The sequence below is a fragment of the Erithacus rubecula genome (genome assembly GCF_903797595.1).
Source record: "Erithacus rubecula genome assembly, chromosome: 2".
NCBI lineage: Eukaryota > Metazoa > Chordata > Aves > Passeriformes > Muscicapidae > Erithacus > Erithacus rubecula.
Window position 1 is genome coordinate 106,748,348 of NC_136685.1, and position 16,373 is coordinate 106,764,720.

Genomic DNA, 16,373 nt, shown 5'->3' on the forward strand with positions numbered 1-16,373 from the left:
AATACAGATAGAAGGTGAGCAAGCCTGACCTCAGACAGAGGCTGCCCTTTGAAGTGTTCTGAGCAGCACTGCCATGAGATCTGCCCAGCTGCATTTTGGAATATATTTGACAAACAAAAAACTTGTATCTGTGTTCATTTCACAAGATATAAATGTCTCTTTTGTGGCAGGAGAAATCCTGCTCCTGGGAAGTGATCCTAATCTAATCTGACACGCAGTATTTGTAACCCTACTTTAGTGTCCCAGCCTATTTACAGTGTTTACATAAAACCCCCCGAAATCTGCACATTCCCTGAAAAGTTAATCCAGTACAAATATTGACTGGCTGTCAATTGAGCGTTATTGACTTGCTCCAGGACTGTGCTTTATTGCCTTAACTGATGAAACTTGTTTTCTTTGCTAAACTTAATTTCTTTTGGGCCCCCTTTGGATGAAATGCCGTTTATGAGGCTGCTCCTCCTCCTCCCACTGCCATGGGGCTGCCTCTTCCAAAGCTTTGCAGAAGGAAGGCAACAAACCCACCCTGTATCCTACAAGAACACCTGGCCCAACACTAGTCCTATCTCCTATAAATATTTGGTCCACACCAGCTCCAACACAATTTCCTTGTACAGAAAAGTGTCTCTAGCTAGGCTGGGAAGGGGCTGTGAACCCTTCAGCAAGGTCTGTGAAAAGCAAACTGATTACCAGGAGCTGAAATTCTCACTCTGGCAGTTTATAACCTTCACTGAGAGGTGGTGGCAGGGTTTTTTTTAAGGAATTCTAAAATCCTAAAAGCTAAAAACCTTGGATGTCTTGCATCTCTTTATCAGAACAGTACAAATCAGCTTGTCCAGAAGCCAAAGTTCATGAAACACACACACTCATCATGTTTTGAACACCCAGGAAAACATTATTTATCATTTCATTTTTTTTTTAAATCTATAGTCTCCAGATACAGCAGAACAGAAACCAAAAATAGCAACTTTCACAACATTCCCTGATTCTGCAACAAATTCCATCAACCATTCTAAGTTCTGATCTGCAGGTCAAGTGAGACTGACAATAAATCTTAGGAAGGATTTGATATCGTTAAGCTGCAAAACCCAAAAATCCATTACAAAAGATTTATCCGAAGGTATAAAGAATGAACCCAAAATGTTTCAGTCAGTGCGGGGAAGGACAAAAGGGTGGAATGGCAGACAGGGGAGGAAGGGTAGATCTCCAATGACCAAAGGCAGCTACAAAGCAGATATTTCTCTCTGATCTCAAACATTTAGGAAGGAATTTGCCCAAAAATGCAGCTACCGCAGATCTGGGGGTTTGTTTTTAAGGAATGTACCAGAGCAGGCACTTACACTTTGCAGAGCTCCATCTGCTTCTCCACACGGGGCTGCTCCTTGAGCCCTGCTCAGCTCCAGGGCAGGATTTGGTGCCATCATCTGCTCCTTCCTCTGTTCTCATCAGCTGCCTGGAGAGAGGGGCAAGGAGAGGAAAAAACAGTGATGTGTCACATTGCTACACCTTCATTTGATTTTCTTTATAACTTTTTATGTCTGGCTCAGGTGGGGAGACAGTCCAGTTCTTTAATCAAACATTCTCAGATCATCCTTTCAGCAACTGAACACAGCCACAACAGTTTTGCTCTCATGACAAGTTTGCCAAGAATAAACATGAGCAAGTTTATTCCTGCCTAGTTTATTTTTTTAATTTTAGCCCATACAAGTAATTTTTTTCTACAAGACTTCCCTTCCTTCTAAATGAAAGGTTTTTCTGAACATTTGACAAATGGAAGAATCCACCCTTTAACAGCAGCTATGCCAAGAATGCACCTGCTCTTTGTGAAAATACTTTGGGCTAGCTTGAATGAGGTGAAATGTTAACATTTTCATTAGTCTATAAGTTCTGGGAGTAGGCTGGCATAAAAATAAAAAACAAACAAGAAATTTTACTTTTCTTACATTAAATGTAGCTGATGTGTGAAAAGATTTTTTTAATTTTTTTAAAAAATTTTATCTTTTAAATCCTGCAAAAGAATTCAAGGTCTAAGCCGGTTTAGTTAAGAGCCTCCATGCACAGAATTATGTCAGAAAGCCCCTGGAATCGAGGCTACAGGGGACCCCAGATGTGTTTGAACCAACCACAATCACACCATTAGCATGAGGTGCAAAAAGTGCCAAAACAAGGCAAAAACATTGACAGTCCATATGTTTAAAAGCTTGGGTTTTGCTGTTGTTCAAAATCCTTCCCTCCCCACATACCTGTACATAATAATAATCATAACCACCATCATCATAAAAAATAAGCCCTCAAGATCAAATAGTCAGTGGTATCTTAAGAGAAAGGAAGACGACAGGCTTAGGAAACCAAATCCTTGTAATAAATAATATATGATGAGTTAAGGAGATGAACTGACAAAGTGGTGCACCTCTAATCTCTCCCCTGCAAGAGAGGGAAGAGCTGAATCACTCACACAACATTTTTCTTTGAGCATGGTCAGGGGTTGCTCCTCCACTCCAGTTTCTCAAGGAATATCATGCTCTACTCATTTACCAGCCTAAGCTACACATCAGCAGCACAGTCAGTTTTCACCTGCATTTTTACACCATATGAATAAAATTTTGGAAAATTTCTAATGAAGATATAATTATTTCAGGGCAGGTTTGAATTGGAGATGAGAGTGGCAAGCCACTGAAGTCCTGCTGGACACCACGGGCCAGTCTCTCTCAGGATTCCCAGTTATCCTTTATTCCCAACTTGAAATGACACCTCCACCTAAACAACAATTTTAAATAACAAACTACACCAGGCAAAAAAAAAAAAAAAAAAAAAATCCCCCAGCGTGGCCAAGGTGCCAGGCACATAAAGAAAATTAACTGGCCCATATTTCTGTGCAATAAAATCAATGTCACCTTTTTATACCTTCAGCCCCCTTGTCTAATGTCCCTCAGCAGATTGCTGCCAGAGCTGTGCAGCTATTCCAGGCAAGGCAGGGGGAAAGCCTGTGAGCAAGGACTTCCCACCTTCCACCAGTCCCATCCTTCCCTACTGAACACATCTCTTCAGTTTTTCCTCCCTCACCTTTGCCACCTTGGAAAAAAGCATCACTAAAACATTCAGGACCTAAAAGCACAGCAGTGCACCAGCTTTTCTAAAAAATATAAACCTTCCAAGCAATAATTGTTGGAGGATGGGATGATTTTTGGTGTGGCACATGACACAAGATTCCGTTTCATTAGTCCAAGAAAGAATTTCAATGTTAAAGACAAGAGAAGAAAAGAAATAAAGGAAGACAAAATAGTGTTTAGTCAGTGACAAAGCAGCAGATTTCAAATTAAAAAATAGTTATTTTTTACTCTGTTTTAACTTTTTTTTTTTTTTTTTTGCTTACTTTAGTATTGTAGAGACTTTTCAACTATGCAACAATCCCCAGATGCAACTGTGCCCACAATTATGTCTAAATGGAGCTGTTACTGGTCAGCAGCTCAGAGGACCACACTGACACAGCTGAGACTCCTAATCCAAGTCAAACACACACAAGTAGGAGCACTGAGAAAGTGTAAGAAGAGTATTAAAGGATTAAGAAAATTCTGGAAAAAAAGCCATGTCAGTGGCAAATGCAAGTAATTGCTGTTCCAAGTTTGACTCTTCTTCAATGGTTTTTTATTCAATGAAAATGTATTTTGCAAAACATTTGCTCACAGCCCAGTACTTTTGCATTCAAATCAACTCACCTCCCAATTCCCTTTTCTTCTATACCACATCCCACACTCATGTTTACCTTTTCTCATTGCTGCTACATATTTTTCCCTGCTGAAGTCTTTTAATTTCTCACCACAATGAGAGTGGGTGCCAAAACTGTGGCTGGTTTGGCCTTCCCCATGCAGAGCAGTGGGAAAAGGAATCATCAGTGCAGTGACTGACAGCTATTGCTGCTGGCAAAGGCAGGAACTGCAGTTGGATTTTAAAATTATGCAAAAAAAAAAAAAAAAGAAAAAAAAGAAAGAAAAAAAAAGCAGGAGAGGAAAAGGGGGGAAGACACCATTTTTTCAGCCCAGCTATTTGAGAGATAATTGCTGTAATTTTGTCTCTCCTCAATCTTCTCACTAGGCAAGCTTACTGAGGAAGGCAGATTTCTAGTTCTTAAAAGTGGTATAATTCACACTTTTCTAGAAGTTTGATTAGTTTGAAATTTATACTTGACCATTACAAAACTCTAGGACAAAAACTAAAAAATGGGGAAAAAAAAAAAAAGTCAAAGAAAGAGAAACAGAAAGATGGACCAGAAAAATCCAAAAACCCCAAAGAAAAGATCTCAAACCCTATTCCCACTGCTGGAAGAAAAAAAATTATTTTCACTTTGTCTGGCACAGTGTTTTCATGTTTTTTAAATTGCTCTGTATTTTCACAGCTTCAGATATTTCTGAAATACAGAATTTGCATTTTTTAGGTGGGGAACGCTGCCAGAGTTGTTAATCCCAGGCAGATGTAAAGTTGCACCACTATATTGTGATGTGGCTCCTTAAAAACAACCTAAAAGCATAAAAAGGCATAAAAAAACCCACAACAAAACAACCACCCAACAACCACCACAAATATCCACTAACCCATATGGTCAATAATTGCTGTTTAATAGTCCTCCTATTACAAACCTAAAAAGCAGCAGCCAGAATTACCAGTAGAGTATTAATAAACAGGAATGAGTTAATAGCGCATAAAGACCTTCTAGTGGAACAGTGGGGGAGTTGAATATTCTTTTCTTAAGTCAGCTGTAAGTAATTACTACATGGTGTGCTTCTGACTATTACCATAACAGAGCAATTGGACGTGAAGAATGGATAATAGTATGGACATGGAGGTATTTTTAGAATATCAGCAGTGAAGCAGGTAAATGCCCTACCCGGGCACAAACCTTTAAATAAGTTGAAATAACTTTTCCTAATGACACCTAGCTCGGGCAGATTTCTGAAAAGATCAGTCTAATAAATTATTAAAGTAACTTTAGAAAGACATGGCTGTGATATGTAAATAAGGGAAACAGCAAAAAAACTGCCAGGCGTGCAGCAGGCAGGCAGCACTGCAGTAAGTGCATAATCACAGGTTTCTGTGTTTCCTTTAGAGCAGTGCCTTCCTCTGTCTGAACAGAGACCGCGCTCCACTCGCCTCCATTGGCTGCTCTGGTGAAAACTCCAGCATTCCAGGAAGGGCAACTGGGAGTGCAGGAGTTGTGGGCTTTGGGCAGCTGAGGTCATCCCCAGGGATTTAATGATGCATCTCATTTGTTTTAAGACATCATTGTGGGAACACTCAGGGAGAGGCAGCTCCATGCTTCTGGGACCGTCCAGCAACCACCAGCAAGTGCAGCAGGAGATTCTGTCCATCCACACAACAGATGCTGCCATATAAAACCAGCCTGAGCCTTAATTCAGACAACAGTAATTTTATAAATGCACTGAAACATCATTTAAGGAGTATTTTGAATTTTTCAGGCTACAGGTCTTTCTCCTGCTATGTTGTTACACAGGGCAGATGTTGATTTTTCAATTTGCAGGTTTGTTAAGCATCATGGAATGTTTTGGTTCTCAATCAAGAATATTCTTCCCAAGTGGTTGCAAAGTCCTATGCCTGAAAATAAATGCATGTCCTTTTTGTTTCTTAGCAGCACGTGTTCTGCATTCAATAGAAGCAGAAAAATAAAACTGATAACGTGATGCTATTTATTGGACCAATATATGCATTTTTAGACTCTCAGAATACAATGCATTTCCAGATTAATGTCTACAAACACAGCCTATATAAGGCAAGAGGCAGTTTCATTTACAGGGTGCCATCCTAACAGTTCTGCTCAGAATTCTGCACTGTGATGCCCATGGTGTTGTGTCCATCCACTGAGGTGCCCCTCTCATGGTCAGCTCCCAATCACCTTATGAAAGCAGCAGCCCCTGCATTGGTAACATTAATGGTGAACAGTCCGTGCTCACTCAAGGAATTTTAGGAAGAGGGGATGTTTCTCATTTGCATGCACACCAACAGATGGGGTAAAAGAATTTTGTCTCCCTTAAAGACAGCAGAGATTAGGCTGCTGAGTTCTCCCCAGTATTTTCTATGTTCAACAGCAGTTTCTGGCTGATCTGCTGCAATGTCCTTGGTATCAGTCTGGATTTCTGTGTAGCAATCAGAGCCACAGAAATCACATTGTGCCACACCCACTTCTGCATAAAGTTGCTGACTTGAGGGCATTTCATCAAGACGGGTTTGGCCCTTTGCAGTCTTCTGCCCCATTAAATCTGAAGATTATGTGCTGTTCTTAGTCACTCCACTGTTATCATAATGGAGAGCTGATGTTATAATGCAGGTCAAACAAACAGCTAATTGTTCTTGGGCATGGCTTGAGCAAAAACAGAATGGAGAGGCTGGAGACATTAATAACAGTACTTGGTGCAATTATAATAGATAGCTTCTATCAGAGGATTTTAAAAGGCTTTGCGAGCCTTGCAAGCATATTGCTAAGTGTTTTTGATACTCCCATTTGAAAGTGAGACCATCATCTTAAGATCAGGCTCAAAGATTTAGATACTGGAGCAGGGAGGAGGTAAACAATCAAGAACATGCAGGACAGAAGGCAAGCCTTGGAGAGTCAAGTCAGAATCAAAGTTCCTGAGTGTGCTTTTAAACAAACAATCCAAATAAAAAGAAAACAAAAAGGCAACTCTGAAAGAATAAAAAAAACCCACACATGGACTAAAGTTTGGGGATTTGGCACAGAGAAACTCATGTGAGTGGTTGGAGTTCTCCAGTCAAGACCAAGACTCAGCACACTTGAGGAGCAAACTTTCCAAGAGTAAAGAGTTTCAAGCAAAGGACTGACATCCCACAAGCCCAGAAAGATTTTTAGGTATTTCTGGTACTGCAGACACCCTCACACTTACGCACACTGTATTAGAATATTAAACAACAATACCTCAGGCTATATCCTGTATGGAAAAATTCTATGGAGAGGTAGAGATTTACAGCCTGAATCAGGCAAAGCAGAGAGAGGGTGAAAAAAGACAGAAGTCACAAAAATACAGCCAGAGTCAAGGTCACTCAAACTGACTCAGAAACTGATTATGGGCAGAATAAATCTGCAGCTCTGGACCTGACACAGGAAGGAAAGGAACAGAGGAGGACAAGGCAAAATATGAAAAATAAAGTGACTTAACACTGCTGAAAGAGTTTCACCACACGAGAAAACAACACAAAAACTGATCTACAAAACTGTCAGCCAGGAGTGAAGGCACAGAGTGCACAAGAGCAGGGTAGTTGCAAAGACAAACATTTTTCTCTTTCAGTGGACAGCACTGCAAAAATATTATTGCCCAAGTTCCCTGCACCTTTCCATTCCCCAGCCACATTGTTCAGAGGTCTTTCTGTAAAGACCAGGAGGGATGTAGTCAGCAAAAAGAAGACAACAGAGGCATTAGCACTTGTCTAGGACATTTGAGGTATTTATGGAGAATAGAATTCAATTGTCTAAATTATCAGCCCTAGGGAAATTGTTTTGGAGCTCTCATTCAAGCTGTTACTCAGGATGTATTTTGTCCTTCAGAACAACCTGAAGTCAGCTCTGCCATGTGAATTCTTTGAAAATAAGATAATGGATTACTTTAAAATGATTCTTCAGGAAGAATGGGTATATTTTAAAGTTTTCCTGTGAGGCACTCCAGCTTTACATACTCCAGCTTAAAACAAAGTGGAATCACTGAATCAGTAGTTATATGCAAAAATATTCAGGTTAACAAAACACAATCCCATTATACCTTTCCATAACTTCCAGAAGAATCCACACAAGTCACCTGACACCAACCTGGATATCTCTTGAGAAAGTAGTGAGCATATTCCAGCCTCTCTCAGTGATGAGCTCAGGTGTTTAAGGTCCATGATTATGCATCATTTGCTCAAAATGGCCTATTTTTGCTTTCATGTTCTTGAATGAGATAACAAAATGGAACACTTTTTCAGAAAATCAGAACTGAATCACTCATGCACGGCTGCAATCATTATTTGTATTTCACTGGCATCTCAAGATCTCAGGCAAAAGTGGGACACTTGTCTTGCAACATGGATTAAGAGACATCACCTTCCCCAAAGACCTTTTACATAGATAAGAGACACCTGCATGGGAAGAACTCCAGGGCATCCCTACCTGATATCATAGAGAGAGATCACTTTATCTGAGCTTTTTAAAGTATGTGACAAAACCTCTCAAAGGGTGATGAGGGAAGAACTTCAGAGCCTGAAACAGTTTTTAACTGTTCACTGGATAACTGGAGGCTGAACAACATACACTGCAACAGCTCCCAGCTGTCAACTGGGGACACCCAAACCAAATAATTTTTAAAAGGCACTGTTCTCCCACTTCAAGTAAGTTCTCCACATTTTCACTACTGCTCTTGGCTGGCCAGGAATTCACCTCACAGCAGTGCTGTTCATCTCTCACACTGTAGTGTGTGCTGGGACTTGAGTCCAGTTCCTGATGTCACACAGGAGCTGGTACCCATCACTCATTAACTGAGCAAAGCTGACACCAGCCTGCTTCACTGGAATGCAACAGCCAGGCTTCCCTGCATGGACAGGCTGGCCTGGAAATATTCCCACCTTTTCCTCCCCTTCTTTTCCTGGCTTTCCTTCAGCTGCTGCAAACACACACTGCATTTTCCTGTTCTGTTGTGCTATCACTTCTTAATCCCCAAGCACACTTTTTTTCTTCTCCCACCTAATTTATCCTCCGTAATTCCACATTCTCTTAAGATCCTCCCCTCTTTGCCAGGTTTCTCAGCTACCCCTAACAGGCTATCCACTTGCAGCTACCATCATTTGCCCAACTGATCACATTTCCCTGGCTATGGCAGAGTTGAATGGGGAATTTTCATTTTCTCCACCATTTTTGTTAGGCTCTCTCCAGGCTTCTCGAAATAGGGAGGAAAACACTGCTCCCCTGCCACATCCTCACATGGGCTGTTAAAGAAATTCAAAATTCATGGGAACTGAACATGCAAAACCAACCTGAAGGCCAGAACTGACCATACTCTGAATGAGGAAACTTCTTAGAAGAAAATTAAGATTTAATCCACTTAAAGCACGCCAGTCAATTGATAGTCTGTGTGTCACTGCATTCACTTATCCAAAGGCAACAAAAATAATGCAGCAATTACACCCATAAATGAAATACTATATACAAAGCATTAGCTCAAGCTTTCTGAGCAGAATTGGACACTCTAATAACCACACAGCCTGTCTAAAAAAAGAAGAAATAAAGTCTCCCAGACATGCACTATTTATTGACATTTATATAGTGCCAGAACATAAGCAGATATTTTAACATTTATCTGCATTTCAGTATTTGTCTTAGTTTTTAATAATCACTTTAAGCATTTCCTAAATTAAATGCTGCTACACTATTCCTCAAAACAGCAAAACCAAAACAAAATATAAGAGCATTTTTTAACAGATGTAACAATCAGGAAAAGCAATGCATAAAGCCATTATTTTTCACTGGGCTTTGTTGTGACAGTTACCATGGCCAACCCATTAACATATTTGCTGTACAAGTATGGTCATTCCACGGCCTTAATTAACTTTCAAGTGGAGAGTGCTGCGGCTTTACCACTTATTAAATATCCACTACAATAAGTTACAGTTTTACCCTTCCAACCTCACTTAGCCAAGACGCCCAGAAGAACCAGCTTTCCATCTGACTGTAATTTTGTAATTGCTTTTTACTGAAATTATGTTGAAACTGGACCCCCTATGTAAATGTATTTCGCCTGGTTCATCTAAAATTGGCCACCCCTAATCAGATCTGGTTGATATTTGATTGAATAAGTGGAAAATTAAGTTTCTCTCTGATAATGCTGTGCTTTTGCCTCCCTCTCATTATGTATAAGGTAGGCATTTTGGAGCTGGGATCTGAAAGCGTGCCCCCTAGAGAACAGCAGCCAGGCTCGGGAATGCTGCTGGGAAAGCCGAGCTGCTCTGAGCGCAGCACACAAACAGCGCGGTTACACCGAGCACGGCTAATTCCAGCTTTATTCGGGAAGAAAGCACCCGATTGGAGGCTGAATCGAGGCAGAATGAGGGTTTGTGATTAGCTGGGCTGAGCTGCTGAGGTGTGCTCATAATGATATTATTTCCACGCGTGAGCATCAGAATGCCCTGTGTGTTTAAACTTGTACACTGCTGGCTAAAAGCAACCGGATCCACCTTCACCAGGAGCTCCACAGGGTGGGAAACACGACTCGAGTTCGGGGAAAAAATAATCCCACAAAGGGAACACGTGAAAAGGCCACAGGAGTGCACCATTGGAAAATACATAAAAATGCAAATTTCCCTAAACTTCATCTTTGGATAGACTGAAGCATAAGTGAGAACTTCAACAAAGCTATAGAAAAAGATGACAGGTCTGAGTTTCAGAAATTTAAGACAGCAGTAGGATTAGACACTTTGGGTTGTCTTCGCATACATTTCTTATGAGAGTTAATTCCATTTGACATGCAAGACCAAAGCAAGATTACAGAGGCATAGCCCCATGGCGAGGTGTATGCTGTAGCTAAAAGCTGGGATTTGAATAATTGTGCAGGCTTACTCCAAGAATCAGGCGAGAACAGAATGAATGGATTATTACAAGGAACTTTGTACATTTTTAACTGCTGGACTTAATAAAATACCCTGTGTGTAAGACTGGTATTATGGTCCTTTGCACTCACTCTAGTTGAAGTTTGTGGTAGTATCTATCAAACAGGAGAAAACACAGAAGCTGTTAAAAAAAAAAAAGTGTGATGAAGAACTGGGCAGGGCCATGCCCCACGCCATCTTTGAGGGAAGCAAATTTGGAAAGCATTAGTTCAAAATATTCAGGCCCTAAAAAGTTAAAGAGAATTCATTTCCTGCATAAAAGAAGGTTGAAGGAACACAAGACATCAGATCGAAAAAATGAGGGAACAAAAAGAAAAAAGAAGGAAAAAAAAAAGGAGGGAAAAAAAGGGCAAGTTTTTATTTCACTGTTTCAGCTTGTTAGCCAGATCATTTATTACAGAGAAAGATTACTAATCCACACATCATTTTTTTTTAAATTGACCTCTTCCCTTTGTGTCTGTGGAAGCACTTGTCTGTAAAAGGAGGTAATAGCTGACTGCTCCTTAGAGTCAGTGATGCTTAATTAACTGTCCAGTGAGAATTATTGAAATACTTATATAATTCTTATTTAGCACTCATTAAAGTGAGGGATACAAATGCTGGACAATGAGAGGTTCAGGAAGGCTTTGAAAAGAGGGACTTAGTACTCTAATAGCAAAGAATTATGAAAGCCTGCCCATTAACAGTAATAGAGCAGACCTTTCATTTTAAAAGTCACTGACTCAGATCTGGACTTACTTGATATTTTTTTAAAAGCTTCTTCATCTAGCCCACAGCAAGAGACAATCTCCTGCCATGGCTACCCAGATTGTGCAGCAGGTGAGCCAAGGAGGGAACTGGAGCTCCTCTCCCTCCCTGTGCCACTCCTGAGCTTGCTCAGCCCACACTTCCTTGGCTAGTTTGGCACAGCTCCTGCCCCCCCCCCAGCTGCCCACAGCCCCCCAAAATCCACCAGCTGCTGAGAGGCCATAACAGGTACAACAGAACCAGTGCAATGAGTTGTACCACATCAGAATCAGCAAAGTATGTGGCTGTCTTACAACAGGACTTTCTTGCATAAAACACATCCACGATTATCACTTTATAAAAACATCTCAGGTGATTCCCATTTTGCCCTAAAAAATAATCTGCATTTCATTTCAGTGGGTGCTTTGGAAGTGCGTGATGAATATCCTGAATAATTTGGCAGCTCCTAAAATGGAGATGAAGAGGCTGCTGGGTACTGAGCAATGGCAAGATTCAACCCCACCTGTAACTTACTCTTTAGCAGGCTAGGGTACACAAAATCAGCTAAATTCATCAGCGCCTCTGAGAGACAAAAAGAATAAAATAATATGCATGTGCGTCTGATACACCCAAGCAAATCTCTTTAGAAATAGATGGCTAATAAGAATTAATTGGCCCAACTTCAGAGGACTTACTGTTGCCCAGCTGGGTTTACAGAAGTCCCATGGATCAACAGTTTGTCCTCAGAAAATTAAGCAACAATAAAGAGCAAGTTCACTATCTCTGTTCAGAGGCTTGCAGGTTCATTGCCCCACAGAAGGTATGCTGCATTCCTCTCTCCAATATGGATATTGTCAAAAGTTCTCAAATCTACAGGAATTCACTTAGAAATGAAGCCCAGATATCCTTTCTGTTCATATAATGATTGATGAAACACGAGGGAAAATAAATTGAATTATGTTAAATCTCCCAGGGAAACATAATTAAGCTGTAAAGCATTCCCTTGAAATCCTCGTAGCACTCAGGCTGTGTCTCCTACTACATGATCAATAATAATATTAAAGGCAATTATTTTGAAGGACTGGCATGAACTTTTAGCTTCTACTATGTTTTATACTATTAAAAGCTAAGGATTTGCTTGGCTTCTATATCTGTGAAATCCTTCTATAATTCCAGCACAAGGCTTCTAATGCATCGTGGCTGGGACTTCTTCCTTGGTACCTAATGCACTTCTTAATTCTAAAATCTGCAAGTCTGTGTAGAGTTCAGGATCTGACATTACAGAAATCACACTGAACATAGCACACATTACACCCTCACCCTAAACCCAGAAGCTGGCCAATTGCATGGATTATGCTGGTTTCAATCCCTCTCTAACTGGAATTCTAAGGATTAAATATCTGTACATGTCAATTTGTTCAAATGACCACCAATGTGTGACTCCATCACCAAATCAAAACATGGCAAACACTTTTTTTTGCCAAGCAGAAGGTGAAGCAAGAATCCTGGGAGAAAAAATTGGGATCAGGAAACTGTAGGAAGAAATAAAATTTGATACTACAAGGAAATAGTATCAGCAATTTTCCAACGGAATTTTGTCATAGATGGAATTTGTCGACAAAAAGGCCTGGAATAAAAACTTGGTTGGTGAACCATGACTCTTATTATTGCAACAAAATTAAGTAGACAATGATAGTGTGTTATTAATACCTACAGATAAATATAAATAATTAGTGTATCATACACATGTATTTTTAACATATATATACTTATGAATACATATGAAAGACTATAAATATATCCTGGTTTTAACACATCTTGACCAAAAACATTAATTCAAATGCAATTGTGAAAATGACATAAAAAGCAAGACAGTTCTGAACAGCTCTAAAATTCAATCCCAGGCCCCATCCCTAAAGAGTGACCAAGACTTTCATCAAATGTCATAAGCTCTGAGCTGTGGGTTTTTTCAAAGAGAACTCTCACTGGGCAAACAGCTTCCAGTTCCAGGAACGCTTGTCAAGCTCACAGGTATGGAAGGGAGATGGACTTCACAAATGAATTTGAAAGTATATATTACAAAGAACATAAAAGACTTCCTCAGAAAGCAGACACTGGATTTGGAACACTAAATACTTATATGAAAGCATCAAATAGAGCAACAATAATTAGAATACCTTGGTGTTCTGGAAACTGCAACAATAGGTGTAACTACCAGAATCCAAGATGTAAATAAGTCAGGCATTTGCTTGTTCTTTTAATAACAGAGGCATTGAGAAGGCAAATTTCAGACCCTGCAGAAGGAGCCACATAATTTCTCCACAGAAAGGTTCATAAATGAGTTTCATCCCAAGAAAGATCAGAGTAAAATATACGAAGCAAGATGACATAATGGGCTGTAGCTTAAATGCAGCCCCCAATGGCCCCCTGTTCTGCAAACCAGGCTGTGGGTAATTGAATGTAAGATGAAGCAAAAATACAGAAAAGGCCAAGCTGGAGAATAAAAATGCAGTGTGTGTAACAGCACTGAGAGGAGTACAGCTCTGTAGAACTGATTAATAAGAAGAGCAGTGAACAGTACAGAGTGGATTTGCAGAGATTAGAATGTTGCAGGCTTTGTCCAAAAGATTGTATAAAGTTCTTATTGGTTTTGAATTTAAATAGGGTAAAATTTATCTAACACTAGTAATGCTTCCCTTTGACCTTTAAATATCTCTTGCCTCCACCCCCCAAAAAGGACACTTTAAAGCACAGTGTGTTTACTCTGCACTGTTTTATGCCTCCTGAACACGTGTGACCATATGCACACGTATGCATGGCCTCCTCTATTCCTCTGCACTGCCAGGATGGCACTGTCATTGCCATTATGGACAAACTGATTGACACTGGCAGCCAAAATCAAGAGGACACACACTCTGATAAACCTTTGAGTCATGTTCCTGCATTAACAAGGGCAGAAATTCCAAACAGGAGACAGCAAGACAGGAATTTGGGATTTTTTTGTTTCAAAGCTCTTACAAACATCCCAGTGGGTCGGGTGTTGTAGCATGTGGCAGCTCCACCTCAAAGAAGTCAGCAGTAAGACATTTTTATAAAGATAGGAAACATAAAAATGGATTGGGTAATAAAACTGAAAATAATATTCAAAAAACCAGAAAACTAGAGTCAGCAACAGGACAGTGAGCGAAGATGGCGGCATCAGAAAAATACAACATTCATGACAAGTTAATGACAGAGACCATCATTACAGACAGAATTAAACATTTAATGGCTAGATTGCAGGAAAGGGACAAGAATGCAGATTTAATTCTCTGGTTATTATGCTGCTTTCAAGATGTCTCTGAGGCAGGACTAATCCACATCACCTACTGTGTTTTGGAGAACATATAGCTCTTCCTCATAGGAGGTAAGGAGCTGTACTCAGACTGGAAACACTCACAGGACCACATGAGGAAAACAGGTGGGGTTTATTTTTATCAAGGTGAAATATTTTCCATGGACTTAAAACCAGGAGAGAAAGCCACAAGGACAGAGAGTGTTCCTAAAGCCAAAGCACATTGGTACTAGCTAAGAGAGGACACGAAGGTATTTTAAATGATGCAAGCCCTTCCAACATACACATTGCCAATGACAGAATGCTGTTTTTCAGCCCCCAACCTCCTGCCATTGTGGAGGGCTCAGGATTTTTAAGATGCAGCCACAGCAAACTGGATTTTCTCATCTGACTTTGCCTGTCTAAAAGATGGAAATGAGACACCTCTCTCCCTATGGAGCCTGTGGAGGGGGACAGGCAGAGAACAAAGGGAATCAGCTTGAGGAGTGACTGTGCAGAGCCATGAGGATCAGTCTAGAATATGGTATTTGGAAGGAGAATTTCACATTACACACACATCCAGAAAGCTGCAGAGTTGGCTTAGGTAAGTGTCCCTCCAGCCAGCCTTAGATGGTGCTCCTCTGGACAATTTGGATACCTCTATGAATTCCCCTCTGCAGTTTGTGTAAATTTCGGGCTTTGGAAAAAATATACATGATCTGTTTAACAGGTAAATGATTAAAGAAGACAATAGTAATTTTCAATGTAGGTTTTCCTGCCTCCACACATGCTCACCAATGGCTTTTCCTATATACAAAGCTGACTGAAGGGAGGGGTGGGATTGAATAACAAATTGGTGTGATACAATCACATCACTCACAATCACATAATGGACTATATCCCAATTTTCAAAAGGCATAAAGTATCCTCATTAATACGATAAGTGCAGCAGTCAAATCAGTACTATGATTTTATCAGGGTTTTTGACTGTACATGAATTAGAATATAAAATGCATACAGAATTTTTAATGGGAAGGCTTTAACATTCTATGAATGTATTTCTTACTGTCATTTACATCGCATTAAAGTGAAATTCCACATAAAAGCAGAAAGAATGCTCTACGTCCTAAATTACAGTTTTTCATAGTTGTCATGTCCACATACTGGGAATCTTATTCACAAGCTGTAATAATATCTTAAACCTGAAAATGGTGCAGTGTTGCTCTGTTTGTTTGGTATGGCTGGCAGGTGGAGTTGTCACACAACAAGGTCACATGGTCAGGATGAGCCTACAGAGATTTGTTTGGGGATGCAATTGTATTCCCTGCCTGTGCTACAAGAGGTTGCTAAACCTTCCACTTCTCAGCAGGTCACCAAAACTGTTGCCATGTTTAGAGAGATGTTGTTATCATTTTCTTTTAGCTCTTTTCCATTTCAACCTGCCTTTCAGAACATCGGTTTAAAATAAAGTTTGCCAACAATTATTTTTCTTTAAACCCAAAAGGATGCATTAAGTCTTCTCTAAGTGCGCACTATTTCTGTATGCATTAAATTTTACCATGAAAACTAGCAATATCAGTTTTTACAATCTGTTTTCTCAGATCCAGTAGTTTCATGCTGCCTCAGATTTGATTAATCTCAAAGAAAAAGAGGCTGTAAACTCAGATTTGTTTTATACTCA

The 16,373-nt window shown here is 40.1% G+C and overlaps 1 long non-coding RNA gene across 2 annotated transcripts in view; it reads right to left on the reverse strand.

Moving 5' to 3' along the window:
• Nucleotides 1–16,373, reverse strand: part of LOC306816590 — a 150,471-nt gene that overhangs the window by 93,887 nt on the left and 40,211 nt on the right. For both annotated transcript variants that reach the window (XR_013777717.1, XR_013777718.1), the window contains exon 2: nt 1,338–1,450. This is a non-coding gene — a long non-coding RNA (uncharacterized lncRNA). The remainder of the gene's footprint in view (nt 1–1,337; nt 1,451–16,373) is intronic.